The 16347-nt window shown below is 52.2% G+C and overlaps 1 long non-coding RNA gene across 1 annotated transcript; it reads right to left on the reverse strand.

Annotated features, from left to right (window-relative positions):
* Positions 1-10044: 10044 nt before the first annotated feature.
* Positions 10045-14745, reverse strand: LOC131512841 (uncharacterized). The gene is made up of 2 exons (XR_009262333.1): positions 13581-14745; positions 10045-10184 (listed from the first exon to the last, which is right to left on the reverse strand). It is a non-coding gene; the product is annotated as an uncharacterized LOC131512841 (long non-coding RNA).
* Between the last annotated feature and the right edge of the window lie 1602 nt (positions 14746-16347).

Here is a 16347-nt window from a genome sequence, read left to right on the forward strand (position 1 = left end):
TAGAGTCCTCGCCACAGGAGCTGATGTCAGAATAACGTCACGCTGCTTCACTGCACTTGCCGTGTTGTCAGGAGTGAACACCGAAAGCGAGGGCTCCGTTCCACACGCGTTTGCAGCAGGTATAGGACCTCCCACCGCAGTTCGAGCAGGTGCTCTTGCAGACGTGAATGCGAATCCACAAGAAATTCCCATGTTGCGAAATCCACCCAGCCTCCATGGCGGAACTCCTGCCTGACCCTTCAGTTGAAGCGATTCATCTGCCCAAAGGTAAATAAGCCTCGAGAGAAAAATCTAGCAGAATTCCACAAATGCCTTTCAGGTGGTCCGTGTGCTTGGCTAAAAATCCCGTGCTTACGGCCTGGTACGGGTGTTGTGAGGCACCTGTCCACGTGAAGACGGTCTCCGCGATGAGATCTGTGAAGTCTTATCACAGGTCAGCATTAACAGATACACACGGGCAGCCGACGGTGATGAGAGGCAACTCTAGCTTTGCGCCTCAATTCAGTGAAATGTTAAGCCCCCGCTAAAAAGAATGAAAATTGCACTCATTAGTGGACCTCAAGAAACGTGCTCGATAATTATATTTGAGTTTCACCAATTAAATTTTTTTCTTTTGTGATGTAAATCCACAATATCCTAGATTGTTGGCTTTTGACCCAGAAAACCTCAAAATATTTTACATCTGGCCTCTTCAGGAAAAATTCTGCCTCTCCCTTCAATCGATGGAGCAGAAGAGTTGAGGGGGGGGCAGGGGTTCGGCCTCCCCTGTCAGTGCGGCGGAAGGGCAAGTTTGGGGCAGGGATCCACGACCCTCTGGCCCTGCTCCTGGGGACTTACCTCTGCTCCTCAGAGAGTCTCTGAGCCGGGAGGAGGATGCCACCTCTGTGCCTCCGTCTGTTGGTACGGGAGCAAGTTCTGACGCGGGAACCACCTACAGGACAGCTGCGTGTCCAGCAGCGAGGAAGGCCAGCCTGACGACCAGCTTGCGGCTCCCAGTTTGTGTGCTGGCACCGTCTGCCCTCGGCTCGCGTTGCCGTCGGTTTGCCTGCACAAGGGCAGTGGAGGCATTTATTTTCTCCTCCCGATACCAACCGATGCTCTGACCCCCTGCACACACCGGCCGGGTGTCCCAAGAATTCAGTTCTGACGCTGTCTACCTGGAGTTAGCGCGGGATCCCACCGGGCAGGGGGCTCAGCCCCACAGGACAGCCCCCACTTCAGACGCCAGTCGCGAGTCCTGAGCCAGCTTCTGAGCGACTAGCTGTGAAGCAGTTCCCGCGATCTCCTCTGGTTCAGTGATTTGCTAGAACAGTGCACAGCACTCAAGAGGGAGCGTTATTTATGTTTATTGGCTATTATGCAGGACACGAACGAATAGCCAGATGAAGAGCGTGGGATCCAGAGGGGTCACGAGTGCGGGAGCTTCTGTCGCGTGGAGTTGGGGGACACCAGCCTCCTGGCACATGGATGTTCACCAGCTCAGAGGCTCTAAATCCTCTCGTTCGGGGGTGGGGGGGGGGAGGGGGTGGGTCTTAGGGAGGATTCATCACATCAGTTTCCAGCCTTCCTCCCCTGGAGGTTAGGGAGTGAGCTGAAAGTAAGATCTAGGCTTCTAGTCAAAGCCTGGTCTTTCTCTAGAAAGACCAGCCCCCATCCTGAAGCTGTCCAGGGCCCCCCAAGGGTCATCATGTTAGAACCAGAGATGCTCCTGTCACTCAAGGAGTGACAAGGGACTTAGGGTTTCTGGGTCAGACACCGGGGACAGAGACCAAGCCTCTTTCTGTGATACCGCAACAGTCCCTGTTCAGAAGCAACAAAAGCTCTGGGCACGTCGCATTTAATGCACACAACCTCCCAGCGAGGGGGGATGGGTCCTGTCCTGACCTTCATTTCCCAGATGGAGGAGATTGAAGCCCCAAGGAGAGAGTGTCCGTGACTGGCAGTGATGAGGCCAGCCCCCCAGCCCAGGCAAGCAGACTCCAGAAACTGCTCTTAACGCCTCTGCAAACTCCTTTATGGGGACTGCTCAGAACGGATGCCCCGCACGGGAGACCTTTCTCTGTCCCTAGCACAGTCAGCGGTGAGCAAATCGGCTTTGGAGTCAGGCTGGTTGAAATCCCAGGTCTGCCCTGTACTGGTTGTGTGTCCTCAGGCAAGTTGCTTGGCCTCTCTGAGCCCTAGTCTCCCTCAACTCTAAAATGGGGACGGGGACACCTGCCTCGGAGCGTCCTCAGCGTGAGATGTGAGGACCTACCGAGGGGTGGGGAGTCTGAGGGGCTCTGGTGTGTGTTCAGCGCTAAGCCCCATTCTGCTCTCCCCTGGGACAGGAGTGGTGGGGCCCCCAGACAGTGTCCCTGGTTTACGGGCGTTGCTGGCAAGGTCAGAGGGAAGAGGCGGGGGAGTGATTCGAGGACTGTAAAGACCCCTGAATTACCAGGCGGTGTTTCACTGATCTTCTCTGGGAGCCCGGGGTGGCATCCCCATTGTGAGCCTCTGGAGAAGCCCTTTTCTTGGGGCCGGAAGCAGTCAACGGGAGCGTTTTCCGTCGGCGGGCAATACGCCTGTTCTGTGCCAGTCTCCTCTCCCCCCCCCCCCCCCCCCCCCCCCCCGGTCTTGGCCTGGCCTGACACCATCCTGGGGGGGGGGGCGGGTCCCACCGTTAACGTGTCCGTTACGTGCCAGTCTGGGCCGGACACCGCACGCCTTCCTCGTCCCGGACTGGCCAGGGTACTCGACCTCCCTGGGTCTCTGCCTCCTCGTCTTTCAAATGGGCACAAGGGGCGCCTGGGTGGCCGAGTCTGTTGAGCGTCCGACTTTGGCTCAGGTCATGATCTCACGGTTCGTGGGTTCTAGCCCCGCGTCGGGCTCTGTGCTGATAGCTCGGAGCCGGGAGCCTGCTTTGTAGTCTGGGTCTCCCTCTTTCTCTGCCCCTCCCCTGCTTGCGCTCTGTCTCTCTCTCAAAAATAAATACAACTTTTTCAATTAAAAAAAAAAAAAGCGAGGATGAGAATATTGCCTACCCTGTGGGTTCCCAGGGATGAAATGAGCGGATACACCCAAAACTCTTAGAACAGCGTGCTGCTTGGAGCCACGCTGAGCACCCCGCCCAAGGACACGGTTTGTAGACTGAAGTCTACTCCCCTTTCCCCCAAACTGCCTCCTGGAGCCGCCTCCCACTGCTCATGCCCCACCCACCCTTCCCTGACAGTTGTCACTTACTGACGTTGGCCTGTTCTATTTAAAACCCTACCCCTGCCACTGCCCGGACATCATTGGAGGTTCTGGAAAATTCATCCAAGACCTGACCCCCACCCACAGCCTCCTGCCTTCCTGATCCCGAGCCTCTCAAATGTGCCTGCTTCAGCCTCCGCCTGTGATGCGCTTCTGGTCCTCGCCGGTGTCCCCCCCCCCCCCCCCACCCCCGGGTCCAGGACCCTTGGGTGGCACCTGCGTGTGCCCCCTCAGCGCCCCAGTACCTGTGTCAGAGTTAACGTCTGCCCCCGCCCCCCACCTCCAACCCCCTCTGCTCTCTCCAAAGCTTGATGTAAAGTAGGTGTGAGATGCCCGTCCTGTTGCATCTGGGAATCCGGCCAGACCAGTAAGGTCTCTCCCCAAAAAGCTTTTTGAAAGTGGTTTTTGCTAATCAAGCTGGAAGTGAATCCCTCCAGCAGGGAATCTGCTAGGGGATCAAGGATGGAGACGCTGTTTCCCTCTGGTACCTGGCGGAGCATTCTCAGGCTGGAGAGAGGCACCAGCTACCCCAGCCGGTCCCGTGGGCCATTGAGGCGGGGGCGGGTGGGGGGAGCCTGGCAAAGGTAGGGTGCCAGCCGCCGCAGGGTCAGCGTGGACGGGCGAGGGGCTGTGGCCTGAAGGGGGCCACGGCCCAGGACTGGGAAAGTGGGTGAAGGGGAACCGGGAAATCGGGGAGAACCGCACCAAGAGAATGTTGCTTTTTGGGCCCAAAGACGATTTTTAAGAAATGGCCACGTGCCAGCATGTCACGGCGGCACCTTAGGGGTTCGTAAAGATGAAAAGCAACGCCCTTCCAGATTAAATATACAAACCTGGGTTGGGGAGGTGACAGCAAGGGTCAGCATATGGTCAAAGGAAACTTCAGGGGCTTAAAACCACCTCCAGGACCTTGACCGACTCAGTCTTTCTAGAAGGACTGCAGGGGACCAGCCGGCTGCCCATGTGAGATGCTTCCAGTGAGTCTGTCTTTGCCCCTTCCTTACCTTGGACTGTCTACCGTGAGGAAGGATTTGTTCTTGCATGACCAAATTCTCCCAAACCACACCAGCCCGCGAATAAAGCACGGTTTTGGTGACAAAACGGAATTTCTCTAGTCCCCCTACCCACCTTACGACCCCCCCCCCCCCCGTTCTCCCCAAGACTGGTGGGCAGAGTTAAGTTCTCTTTGCTGCAGCTGGAAGGGCCCTGTCTCCAGGCCTCCCAGTTGGCTCTCCTGCAGGACCCGCTGGTCTGTCCCCCTCCCCGGCCTGGGCCTCAACCCTGCAGAGGCAAGAAAGTGGAGGAGCCCAGGACCCCGACACTTCCCCAGGCTGCTGCCGGAAAGCTCTGGGCGCGCAGCCCGTGCAGGACTCCTCCTGGACGATTCCGCCCGTTTGCTGTCCTCCCACCTGGCTTCGGGGCCTCGCTCTGTCCTCGGGAGGAATGGTTTCCTCCTTCCCTTTCGTACAACACCTGGCAGGTGCCTTGGCCGGCCGACGGGACAGTGGCGATCCTGGGGCTTCGGGCACCGGCCGCATGCAGCACAGCTGGGGGTGTGTGTCCGCATCAGCGTTCGATTCGTGCTGTCTTTGGTATTTTCTAGAATGATGTCTGCTCTGACAAAATTCAGACTGTAAAGCAGTTCCTAACTGTGCTGAGGACAAACAGGCAAACTTTGGGAAGACAAACTTCCCAAACCAGAAGTGTTCAGAGACTTTATGCGTCCCTGCGATAATCTGCTGACATCACCTCGACTTTATAATCTTGTCTTCGCTGAAGATGTGACATTTCACCCCACGTTACTTCAGTAAGCATCTTCTTTTTTTAACGGCAGTTTCTTGCTTAAACAATATAATTATCACACCGAACAAAATGAACAGTTCCTGTCGACAGGCCCAAAGTCAAAGTTTCCCCACCATCCCCAATATAACATTTTAGTGCTGGTCTGTTCAAAGTAGGATCCCATTAGGGCCCAGACGTTGCGTTTCATTCCGTTACTTAAGTCCCCTTAAATCTAGAACCGTCTGTGCTCTGTATTTGGGGCAATAGAAAAGTTCTCCCCACTCTACTATCGTTTAATGGTTTCTTTTTTTTTTTTTTTTTCCATTTAAATCTTCGATCCGTTTGGAGTTGCTCTTATTGTGTGTTCGGTGAGGCACAGATTCAACTGTATTGTTTTCCCAGGCGGCTACCCTGGTGTCCGAACACCATTCATTAAAAAGCCCATCTTTCGCCATCCGTTAAAGATCCCGCATTTGTCATCTGTCGTACGGTGACACCCAGTTCCTAGGATCTTCCAGACGCTGGTTTGTAAGTCCGTCCACCTGCCACAACCACGCTGTCTTCATGTTGAGGCTGCGTGACATCTGGCAGCCCCACCCTCTTCCCTTCAGGTCGTCCTTCCTGGCTCGTTCTCTGCCATGTGAGTTTTTGAATAACTAATTTCAGAAGAAAATGGTATACATCATGAGCTGGGGAGATTGGACTTCTTTTGATGTGAAATTAGCATTGTATCCAGGAACATGGTATGTCTTTTCATTTGTGAACCTCATTTTCCGTGTCTTTCAGGAGTCTTTTAAAGTTCTTTGCATAAAAGCTTTCCACTTTGCATGTTATTTTTACACCGAGGTGGTTTTTCTTTGTTTCTGCTCAGTGGGGTTTTTCTCTTCCGCATATCTTCTAGCCGGTTGTTTTATGAACGCATGAAGGCCATTGGCTTGTTAAAAAATATTAATTTAGATAGATAGCACGAGCAGGGGAGGGGTAGGGAGAGAGGGAGACAGAATCCCAAGCAGGCTCCCGGCTGTCAGTGTCTCACCGACTGTGAGATCGTGACCTGAGCCAAAACCCAGAGTCAGCCGGTTAACCAGCTGAGCCACTCTGGCGTCCCAAGGCCGTTGGCTTTTACATTAGTTTTAGATCCCGCCGTCTCACAAAATTCTCTCATTGTGTCTTAATGGTTTTGTCCATGGGATCTTCGTATTTTTCCAGAATGCGGCGATGCCACCTGCAGATAGGGACATTTTGTACCCGCCCGCCGGTGCTTATCTGTCGTTCGCCGCGTCTAACGATACTGTGCAGTGCAGTTGCGGAGACAGCGGAGACGTAGCGGTATCTTTCTTATTCCTCACTTCAGTGAGAGTGCATCCGGGGTTCCCCCGAGAAGAAAATGTCCCGTCTTTGTCTAGTCACCGTTTTTGCCTTCAGCTTTGCTTTGTAATTAGTATGGCCACGGCGGTCCTCTTTTGATTAGTATTTGCGCAGCGTAACCTTTGCCACCCTTTTACTCGTAGCCTTTTTATATCCTTATGTTTTTGATGTGTCTTTGCAAAAACAGTGTCTCGTATATATCATGGATGTGTTCTTGATCCACTCTGCAAGTCTTTTTGTTTTCAACCGGACCTTCTGTCCACTTAGATTTAATATAAGTACTGATATGTTTGGAATTATCTATCATTTGGGATTGCACCGTATATCTCCTCTTTCTCCCCCCCCGCCCCTCCTTGTGTCTATTCCTGTGCATTTTCTTCTTCTTTTGGATTGATTGTATATTTTGCAATTCTATTTTCAATTGTATTTTTCCATTTCAGTTTTTCAATTCCCCCACTAGTCTGTAAGTTACACAGTGTTCTAGTCTATCTTTAGTGGTTACTATAGAGATTTAAAGTGTGACGTTTGTTTATCAAAGACTAATGTTACTTAAGCGTGTCTCCCCTTTTCCTAGACATTGCAGGGGCTTCAGAATATTTTAAACTGTAAACACTCCTCAATTTACATGCTGTTACCATATTTTAATTCTGGATAATTTTAGCCCACAATAGACTTATGCTTGCTTTTTATACAGTCAGCACTCAGTAGGGTTTACCCAAATTCAGATTTACCCTCTTTCTTACTCCTTATTTCTTCTTGCATCCCTGAACTTCTGATTAGGACTATTTTCATTCTGCGTGCAGAACACCTTTTAGTTTCTTCTTTATTGCAGCAGTAAATTATTTTGCTTTTTGATATTTGGAAGCAAGTCTTACCTTCATTCTTGAAAGATACTAGTTTCCACTTCTAATTTTTAAATACCGTCAGGATTTTTAAGAAGTTATGAACGTAGGACAGGGAGTTCCCAGATACTTTTCATCCTGTGTCTTCAACATTGAACGTACTATGTGGTCATTAATACAGTCATGAAACTGGGAAACTAGCTGACACTGTTATCAGCTAATCTACAGGTCTCTTCAAACTTCACCTGGTTTCTGGACCAGGTCCCACCCAGGGCCACACGCCGCCTTGATTTGTCACATATCTCTAGTCTCCTCCTGAGACATCGCCTTGGTCTTGTGTTCCCCCCCTCCATGACCTCGGCATTTTTGAAGAGCTCTGACTAGTTATTTTGTAGAATTTTCCTCAGTTTTGGCTTGTGAGATGCTTCTTGTGATTAAATCATGACTGCACGTTTCGGGCAAGAACACCAGGAATTGATGACGTGCTGTTTTCAGTAATTCATATCAGGAGGCGTATGCTTTTCTTATATCTCAGTACTGGTGATGCTTTGATCGCTTCATTAAAGTGGTATTTTTCCACTTTCTCCATTGTAAACTTACTAATTTTCCCTTTGTAAGTAGCAGGCATTTTGTGGGAGACGCTCTGAGACCATGCATATTTGGTATTTAATGCTACGTAATGTATATGACAAATTCCCTCCCCACTCCCAAATTAGTGGCTTTAAGAAACAAATAATTTGTTATTCTTGGTTTCCTTGGGCCAGGAGTTGGGAGCAGCTCCACTGGATGACCTCAGGGTGGGGTCGCTCAAGTGGAGGCGACAGTCATCTGAAGGTTTGACTGGGGCTCGAGGGTCCCTGCCAAGGCAGCTCCCTTATGGGCTGTTGTCTGGAGGCCTCGGCCGTCCACTGACTGTGGGCAGAAGGCTCCATTCCTCCCCACGTGGACCTCTCCAGAGGGCTCCTGCAGTGGCCTCATGACATAGCACCTCACTTCAGCCACATGAGGAGCACAAGGGGGAAGCCACAAATGTCTGTGGCTTGTCCTGACAACGTGCCACATCTACAGTATCTTCCTGGGCCACCGGGTCAGCCGTATTCAGTGTGGGAGGGGACTGCAAAGCAGCATGAGGACCAGGACTCGGGGATCCTTGGTGGCCATGTCCACAGCTGTTGGTTCTTCTGGGCTCCTGGCACCACTTTCTCCGTCGTCCTTCCTTTTCCGTGAAAGACCACTGACGTTCACTGCAGAATTGTTTTCCCAGCCGTGCGTCAGTCAGGGTCCCATCAGAAGATGGAACCCAGGGGCCCTTGGGGGGCTCCGTCGGTTGAGCGTCCAGCTTCGGCTCAGGTCACGATCTCGCGGTTTGTGAGTTCGAGCCCCGGCTGGGGCTCTGTGCTGACAGCTCAGAGCCTGGAGCCCACTTGGGATTCCGTGTCTCCCTCTCTCTCTGCCCCTCCCCTGCTCACCCTCTGTCTCTCTCAAAAATAAACATTAAAAAGAATTATTAACCAGAGTAATGGGTGATTGGCTAGTGAGAGAACTCTAAGAGCCGGAAGACTATAGGGTATAGGCAGCGGTCTCTGCACCTGGGACTGCGAGAGACCCCCTCCCGGAGCTCACCTCCAGACCTCCCGGAGGGGGCGCGGTCGTGACTCTGCTCCACAGACCGAGGTGGGGCTCTAATCCGTTTGCCGAGGTGCTTCACCAGAAGGGCTTGCGTGAGATCCACCCTCTGCGGTGGGAAGCTGGCCGGAGGGAGGCATCGCATCTCAGAACCCTCGAGGCTGCTCCGGGAGGTGCCCCACGAGCCCCGCAAGAGGAGGAGCCTGGCTGGCCACTCTCTTCCCTGACACTGCTTGAGGGAAGGCGAGTGACGGGCCTCCCCCCCCCCCCCCCCCCCCTTGCTGGCACTTTACTGTGAGCCACCCAGGGCAGGGGGTGCCACGGAAGCCGTTTGCAGGCCACTCCCTGCAAGCTGCTGGGTGTACCCGAGAAGGCTTCCGGGGAGGGGTGCTTAGCCAACAGCACTGACTAGTACCAAAGGGGCCAAATTATTATTTCTAAAAGATGTTTTATGTGTACATTTGAAAGAGAGAGAGGCCGTGCATGAGAAGGGGAGGGGCAGAGAGAGGACAGAATCCGAAGCGGGCTCCAGGCTCTGAGCTGTCGGCACAGAGCCCGACGTGGGGCTCGAACGCACAAGCCGTGAGATCACACCCTGAGCCAAAGTTGGACGCTTAACTGACTGAGCCACCCAGGCGCCCCCAAAGGAGCCAAATTATTAACATGGGGTCAAGTACTTAGTTTCATAAAGAAGGAAAAGAAAGATCCTTAGTTTTAGTCTAACCACCTGCGTATTTGCGAAATTCCCAAAGTGGCAGCTGCATTCAGTGTAGACTCTCGTTGATGGACGTATTTCAAGTGTGCGCTTTGATCAGCATTGGTGCACGGACACACGTGGGTGGCCATCACCATCAGGATAGGAGAGGCAGCACCTGAGAGAGTAGCCACGAAACGCAGGAGGAAGACGAACAGTAGGGCACAGGGTGAGTGGCGGTGGGGAACTTGCTTTCCCAGGTGTCAGGACGTTCTATAAAGCCACTGCGATAAAACCAGCGTGGTGGTGGTCGTCTAGGAGCAGACAAGTAGATCCCGGGAAGGACAGACAAGCTGGAAATACGGCCCTCCATCCACAAAGAGGGAAGTAATACCTCGTAGTGCCAAAGTTCTGTTGAGTGAGCAAAGGTCCTGACACGGTGGACACTGGGTGTTCTCCGTCTAATGGGGCTGGTGCGCATAAATAATCGTCGTAACAGGATCAGCGTGATTCAAAGTTTTACGGGTTCAGAAGAGGAATAGACCAACAGAGGAGGTAACACCTGAGAAGTATCTTCAACAATACATGAGTCTGAGGAATGGGAATGGGCATCGGGGAGTTGGCATTCTCAGCAGAAGGAGCTGCGTAGGTAAAGGCAGAGAGATGTGAGTGCCACGGTGTTTTGACGGAGGTAGAATAATGCCCCCCCCCCCCCCAACCCGGCCAAAGACGTCTGTGTTCTAGTCCCCAGAACCTTTGATATGTTAAGTTACGTGCCAATGAAGAATTAAGGTAGCATATGAAATTTAAGGTTGATCGGATGACCTTGAGATGCAGAGTTTTTCAGGTTATCTGGATGGGCTCGACATAATCATAAAAGTTCCTGTAAGTGGAGGAGGAGGCAGAAGATGGAGGGCCAGAGCAATGGTGGCATGAGAAGCTCTTGGCCCGTGTTGCTGGTTTTCAAGATGGCGGAAGGGCCACAGACCAAGGAGTACATGTGGCCTCTAGAGGCTGGAAAAGGCAAGTCGGTGGATTTTCTTTTAGAGCCTCCAGAAAGGAACACGGGCCAGCCAACACCTTGGTTGGAACCCAGCAAGTCCCATTTTGGACTTGGGACTTCCCGAACTGCAAGATGATACATTGGTATCGTGTGAAGCCTCTCAAGCTGTGGTAATCTGTTAGAGCCTCCAAGGAAACCGACACAAGCACTGAATAAATCAGACTGGTGGAGCATCAAATCCAAAGGGAAAATGGAGGGGGCAAGGGCAGAGTGGGGGCCCGAGGCCACGCCATGGGCTCCTGAGATGTCGTCTAAGGGGCTGGTGCCACAGGAGAGGGCAGTGACGCCTGTTTTAGGGTCATCACATTGGCCAGAGGGTTTGGAGGCAGAGAGGCAGGGAGCGCACTCTTTCTTACCCAGTGATGCAGTTTTCATATTGGCCACCTCACTCTTCGTGACAGTCTCTCTGGGAATTACTGTCCTTGTGCTTGAAGGACAGTGCGTGAGTGTGAGCCCCGCATCGGGCTCTGTGCTGACAGCTCAGAGCCTGGAGCCTGCTTCGGTTTCTGTCTCTCCCTTTCTCTCTGCCTCTCTCTCTCTCTCTCTCTCTCTCTCTCTCTCTCTCTCTCAAAAATAGACATTAGAAAAAAAAAGAAAACACATAGTATCTGTAGGGTTTGGTACTATCCGGGTTTCGGGCATCCCTGAGGTTTCTTGGAATGTGCCCTCCGTGGGTAAGGGGGGGACGGGCTTGTTATTACACTCGTCGTATGTAAGTCTCCTTTCTAAAGTTCGTCTAACCCAGTTTAAGTCTAGGGCTCGGGGAGGTCAGCCCATAATTATTTTTGTGTTTACTCCAAAGGATTTTTGTTGCAGACAGCGAGCCACGTGTTTGTCTCTTGGTGGCAAACAGAGCTCGGTCACGTCAGCTCCAGGAGCCGCTGGTTTACGCAGTGTGGTTCTCTTAAGTGCAGTGGGTCTCAGGCTCACTAGTAACAGGTGCACTCCCTAGCAAGAGGCTTCTTGAGCTGATCGGGAGTCCTTGGACGCCCTGCCTCGTGAGATCAGAGCTGGACGGACGCCGAGGCCCCCGAGGCCCTCCTGACTTCACTCCGGGTGACCCTCGGTGACAGCCGTGTGCTGAGACAGAGGGCGGTGGTGCCGTCGTTAGTCCTGAAGCGGGTGGCGAGGGCGACTGAGCAGGTGCTGCCGGGGTCTTCGGCTCCTGCTCGAAGCCCCTTCGCGAGGAGAGAAGGGAAGAGCGGTGATAAGGTGACGAGCTGGGATCTCTTCCCTTCTGTGATCTGTCGGGTGCTCAAGGGGGTACGGGGACCCACCCCCCTCCCGACGCGCTTCTGGGCGTCTCGAGAAAATGCAGGAGTTGAGGGTTTCGTGCCAATCCGTGTGGGCAAAGGGAGAATAGTTAGAACGGGCGTGGAGGAGGCCGAGGTGGAGAACAGAAGGCAGGGATGCTCCCCGGGCCTGGGCTGTGGGTGGCGTGTCTGATCAGGATCTGAGGGTCCCAGCTGGGCCCAGGTGTTACCCAGGGCACCCCAGGTCGGTCCCCTCGTCCTGAGCACCCGGGAGGGGACGAGAGAAACGAGTAGGCAAAATAAAGTTGACACAAGGCTTTTCCGGGTCCGGCATCCAAACCGTTCCATATTTCTGGAAGCGCGGTAAACCCACCAGCCGGGTCGGAGATGTGGGCATTCGGGCTCTAAAACCAGAAAGATGTTGACCATTTGGACGGACAACCAGACGTTGGGGGAAAAGCCTCTCGGCGTCTACGTTCTCTGTTGTAAAATCGAAGTATTCGGGGGGCGCCTGGGTGGCGCAGTCGGTTAAGCGTCCGACTTCAGCCAGGTCACGATCTCACGGTCCGTGAGTTCGAGCCCCGCGTCGGGCTCTGGGCTGATGGCTCAGAGCCTGGAGCCTGTTTCTGATTCTGTGTCTCCCTCTCTCTCTGCCCCTCCCCCGTTCATGCTCTGTCTCTCTCTGTCCCAAAAATAAATAAAAAACGTTGAAAAAAAAAAATTAAAAAAAAAAAAAATCGAAGTATTCGGGCGACTCGTTGAAACTGCAGGGAAGGGAGGGGCTGACGTGTTTCTACAGCGCAAGGAACGGTAGGGGGGCCTGACCACGGCCCACGTGAGCAGGGTCACTGTCACGGGCGCTGCTGTGGAGGCAGGAGTGCCTGTAGGGAGGCCGCCCGCAGGCCCTCCAGCCAGGGGCCTCCCATCCACCTGTGGCTCATCCCCTCCCCGTCCTGTGCTCCTGGCGATGGAGGAACCGAGCCTTCTTCCCGCGGACTCAGAGACTCACTGCCTTTGGAGGAAAAGTCCTTAAGACGAGGATCCGGGGGCTTGGGGACCAGTGACAAAGCTGTTTGGCAGGGGTCACCATGAGGAATTCAGTTCGTGGGGACGGGCTTTTCTGTTCCCTTAGCCAAAAGTATTAGCCATTTATTGTTTCAAGGCAGTAATTCTGTTAGTACAATAAGCGGCCGCTTAATACCTACCGCCGTCCGTATGTCCTCGAGTGTCACATATTGCCAGTGACACATGGACCATTAATTTGTAAGAGAAACGTGGGAAGAATGAAAATAAAAGCCATGACTCGAATGGACCCCACAGTCTGTGGGACTTGTGCTAATATTAGAATCGTTGTGATGTGGAAGGAATGAGCTTTTTAGAATCGAGGTAAAAGTTCTGGCACCAAATTCTGCCGTGGGGAGAGGGGTTCCCCCCACGTCCGAGGAATGTTCCAGACGCCAGCCAGGTGTCCTGTGGGCCAACTCAGTTCGGATACTGTCTCCCTAAAAGTAGCGTCAGATCCCACGGGTGTAGGGCTCTGTCCCACAGGACTGCCCCCCCCCCCCTCCAACCCCAGACACCCCTGGTGAGTCCGGGTTGTCACCTGTGTTTCTGGCCAGTCGGCCCGAAATCAGAAGGCTCCCGTGACCCCCTCCTTGGGTTTGACTGATTTGCCAGAGTGGCTCACAGAACTCAGGCAAACAGTTTACTTCCTAGATTACCTGTTTGTTGGAAAAAAGGTGTAACTCAGGGAGAGCCCGCTGGAACTGATGCGTAGGGCACTGGATGTGGGAGGGGGCACAGCACCCAAGACCCGTCCTGGTGCGTCGTTCTTCTCCATCTTCACCAGCCGGGAAGCGCTGGGCCCTGTCCTCCTGGGCTCCGGTGCGGGCTTCACTACAAAGGTGGGACGGGCGACCGAGCTCAGATCTCCAGCCCCTCTCCCCTCCGTAGAGCTGGGGGCGGGGCTTGGAGTTCCCACCCTGGGATCGCAGGTTGGTTGCCCTGGCAACCAGCCCCCGCCCTCGGGGGCTCTCCGAAAGTCACACCGCGGAGAGGGGTTTGTTATAAATAACAAAAGCCGCCCACTTCCCCTTTACCAATCTGGAGCTGTTTCAGGGACTGGGAACAAAACTAAGTATTGTAACAAAAGAGGCCCCTGCGGTTCCTGTATAGGAGATTCCAAGTTTTGGAACTGTGTGCCTGGAACAGTGGACAAAGGCCAGATACGTATTTCTTCTTGCAAATCACTGTATCACATTTGGTTAGTGGTAGGGAGCGTTCATTCACCTCTTTGTCGGTTTCCTAAGGGGTTGCTCCTCTGTTGTTTTGGTTCCTTTTCATCATCCTGGATTTACTATCAAATGTCTCATGAAAACAAAAAAGGTATAAAAATTCTGCAGATCAACTTATCGACTCAGCAGACACGTACAAATAACATTACGAATGCAGTGGAAGTCTGCACCTCTTAATAATTTTTTTTTTTTTAAGATTTTATTGTGTAAGTAATCTCTGCACCCAGCGTGGGACTCGAACTCACCACCCTGAGGTCGAGAGTTGCACGCTCCACTGATTAAGCCAGCCAGGCTCCCCTACATCTCTTAATGAATTTTAAAGAGACTTGAAGACATTACGGTAACTACCAGGTGGCTGTTTTATATATTGCCAATGCTTTCCTGCTTGCCCTTCATCTTTTAATTTGTCTGTGATTTTGTTTTTTGACGTATGGAGGTGATACGTTTTCATGTCATTAGAAGTCAAGCATTTCCTCTATAGTTTTGGATTTTTCTGTCCTGCTAAGAAAGGCCTCTTCACCTCAGGATAATATAAGCACTGTCCAACATGTTCTCGTGTGATATTGTTCGCATTTAAATAGTCCATCTCTTCGGAGCAGATGGCGTGTGTCTCTGCGTGTGGAGGTAAAGCTACAAGTCTGCATCGCCAAGGGAAACGGGGGATTGCCCTTAAGTATCAAAGTGGGGATGTGAAAACAGAGTGTCCTAATTTGCGTTTCTGGTATTTCAAGGGAGGTTAACCTTTCCACCGCCCACCCCCCCCCCCCCCCCGTGCTTTTTATTTTTATTGTTTAAAAAAATTTATTTTTAAGTCCTATCTACCCTCAACGTGGGGCTCAAACTCACAACCCCAAGATCAAGAGTCACATGCTCCACCTACCGGGCCAGCCAGACGTCCCATCCCTCCCCCCCCTCCCCCTGCCATGCGTTTTAAAGCTTTCTCTTTTAGAAAGCATTTTATTGTACAAAAATAGGGTAGGGTAATGAACTCCCCACCTGTGCCCGTTACTCAGCTTCAGCCACCGTCAACTTATTGATTCATCTCTGTCTCTAGCATGTAGCACCTGAGACTGTGTGTCAACAGACAGGTAGACAGATAGGTCATTGGCATGGAACATAGACTCTGGAAGTAGACCCACACTCACATGGCCCGTTGACTTTCCACAAAGGTGACGAGATAATTCAATGGGGGGGAAATAGTCTTCCCAATGAATGGGCAACAGGATTTCCATGTGGAAAGAATGAGCCTCAAGTCCTATCTCACGTCATGCAAAAAAGTTAATTTGAAGTGGATCCTTGACCTGAATATGAGTGCTAAAACTCTAACATTTTTAAAGGAAAGCATAGAGGAAAAAACTAGGAAAATAACTTTGACAACTCAATAATGAGAATACAGGCCACCCAATTAAAAAGGGTGCAAGGTACTTGCACAGAGGGGTCCCTGGGTGGCTCGGTTGGATAAGTGTCCGACTCTTGGATTCACCTCAGATCGTGGTCTCTCCGTTCATGAGTTGGAGCCCCCTGTCGGGCTCTGTGCTGACAGCTTGGAGGCTGTTTGGGATTCTCTGTCTCCCTCTGTATCTCTGCCCTTCCTCCACTTGGATTCTCTCTTTCTCTCTCTCTCTCTCTCTCTCTCTCTCTCTCTCTCTCTCTCTCTCTCTCTCTCTTTCTCTCTCTCTCTCCCCCCCCCCCAAAAATAAACATTAAAAAAATACTTGCACGGGGCGTCTGGGTGGCTCAGTCCGTCGAGCTCCGGCTCAGGTCACGATCTCACGGTTTGTGAGTTCGAGCCCCGTGTCGGGCTCTGTGCTGATGGCTCGGAGCCTGCTTCGAATTCTATGTCTGCCTCTTTCTCTGCTCCTCCCCTGCTCATGTTCTGTCTCTCCTTCAAAAAAAAAAAAAAAAAAAAAAGTTAAAAAAAATACTTGCACTTCACAAAGGAAACAATATCAATAGCCAATAAGCTCATTAAAAGTGTTCAATATTCATCAGTAATATGCAAATTAAAGCCATAATGAGCTTCTCTCCCCTACGCTGCAGGAGAATGGCTAGCATTAAAGACTGACAACACTCAGTGTCGTGGTGGATGTGGTCACCACGGCTGTCATATGTCATCACGGGCACCATGCTTTGGGGAAATGGCTGTTTCACTTCACGCTAACCACTCACCTTCGCTGTGACCAAGCAATGCCAC

This window comes from Neofelis nebulosa, chromosome 5 (genome assembly GCF_028018385.1).
Source record: "Neofelis nebulosa isolate mNeoNeb1 chromosome 5, mNeoNeb1.pri, whole genome shotgun sequence".
Lineage (NCBI taxonomy): Eukaryota > Metazoa > Chordata > Mammalia > Carnivora > Felidae > Neofelis > Neofelis nebulosa.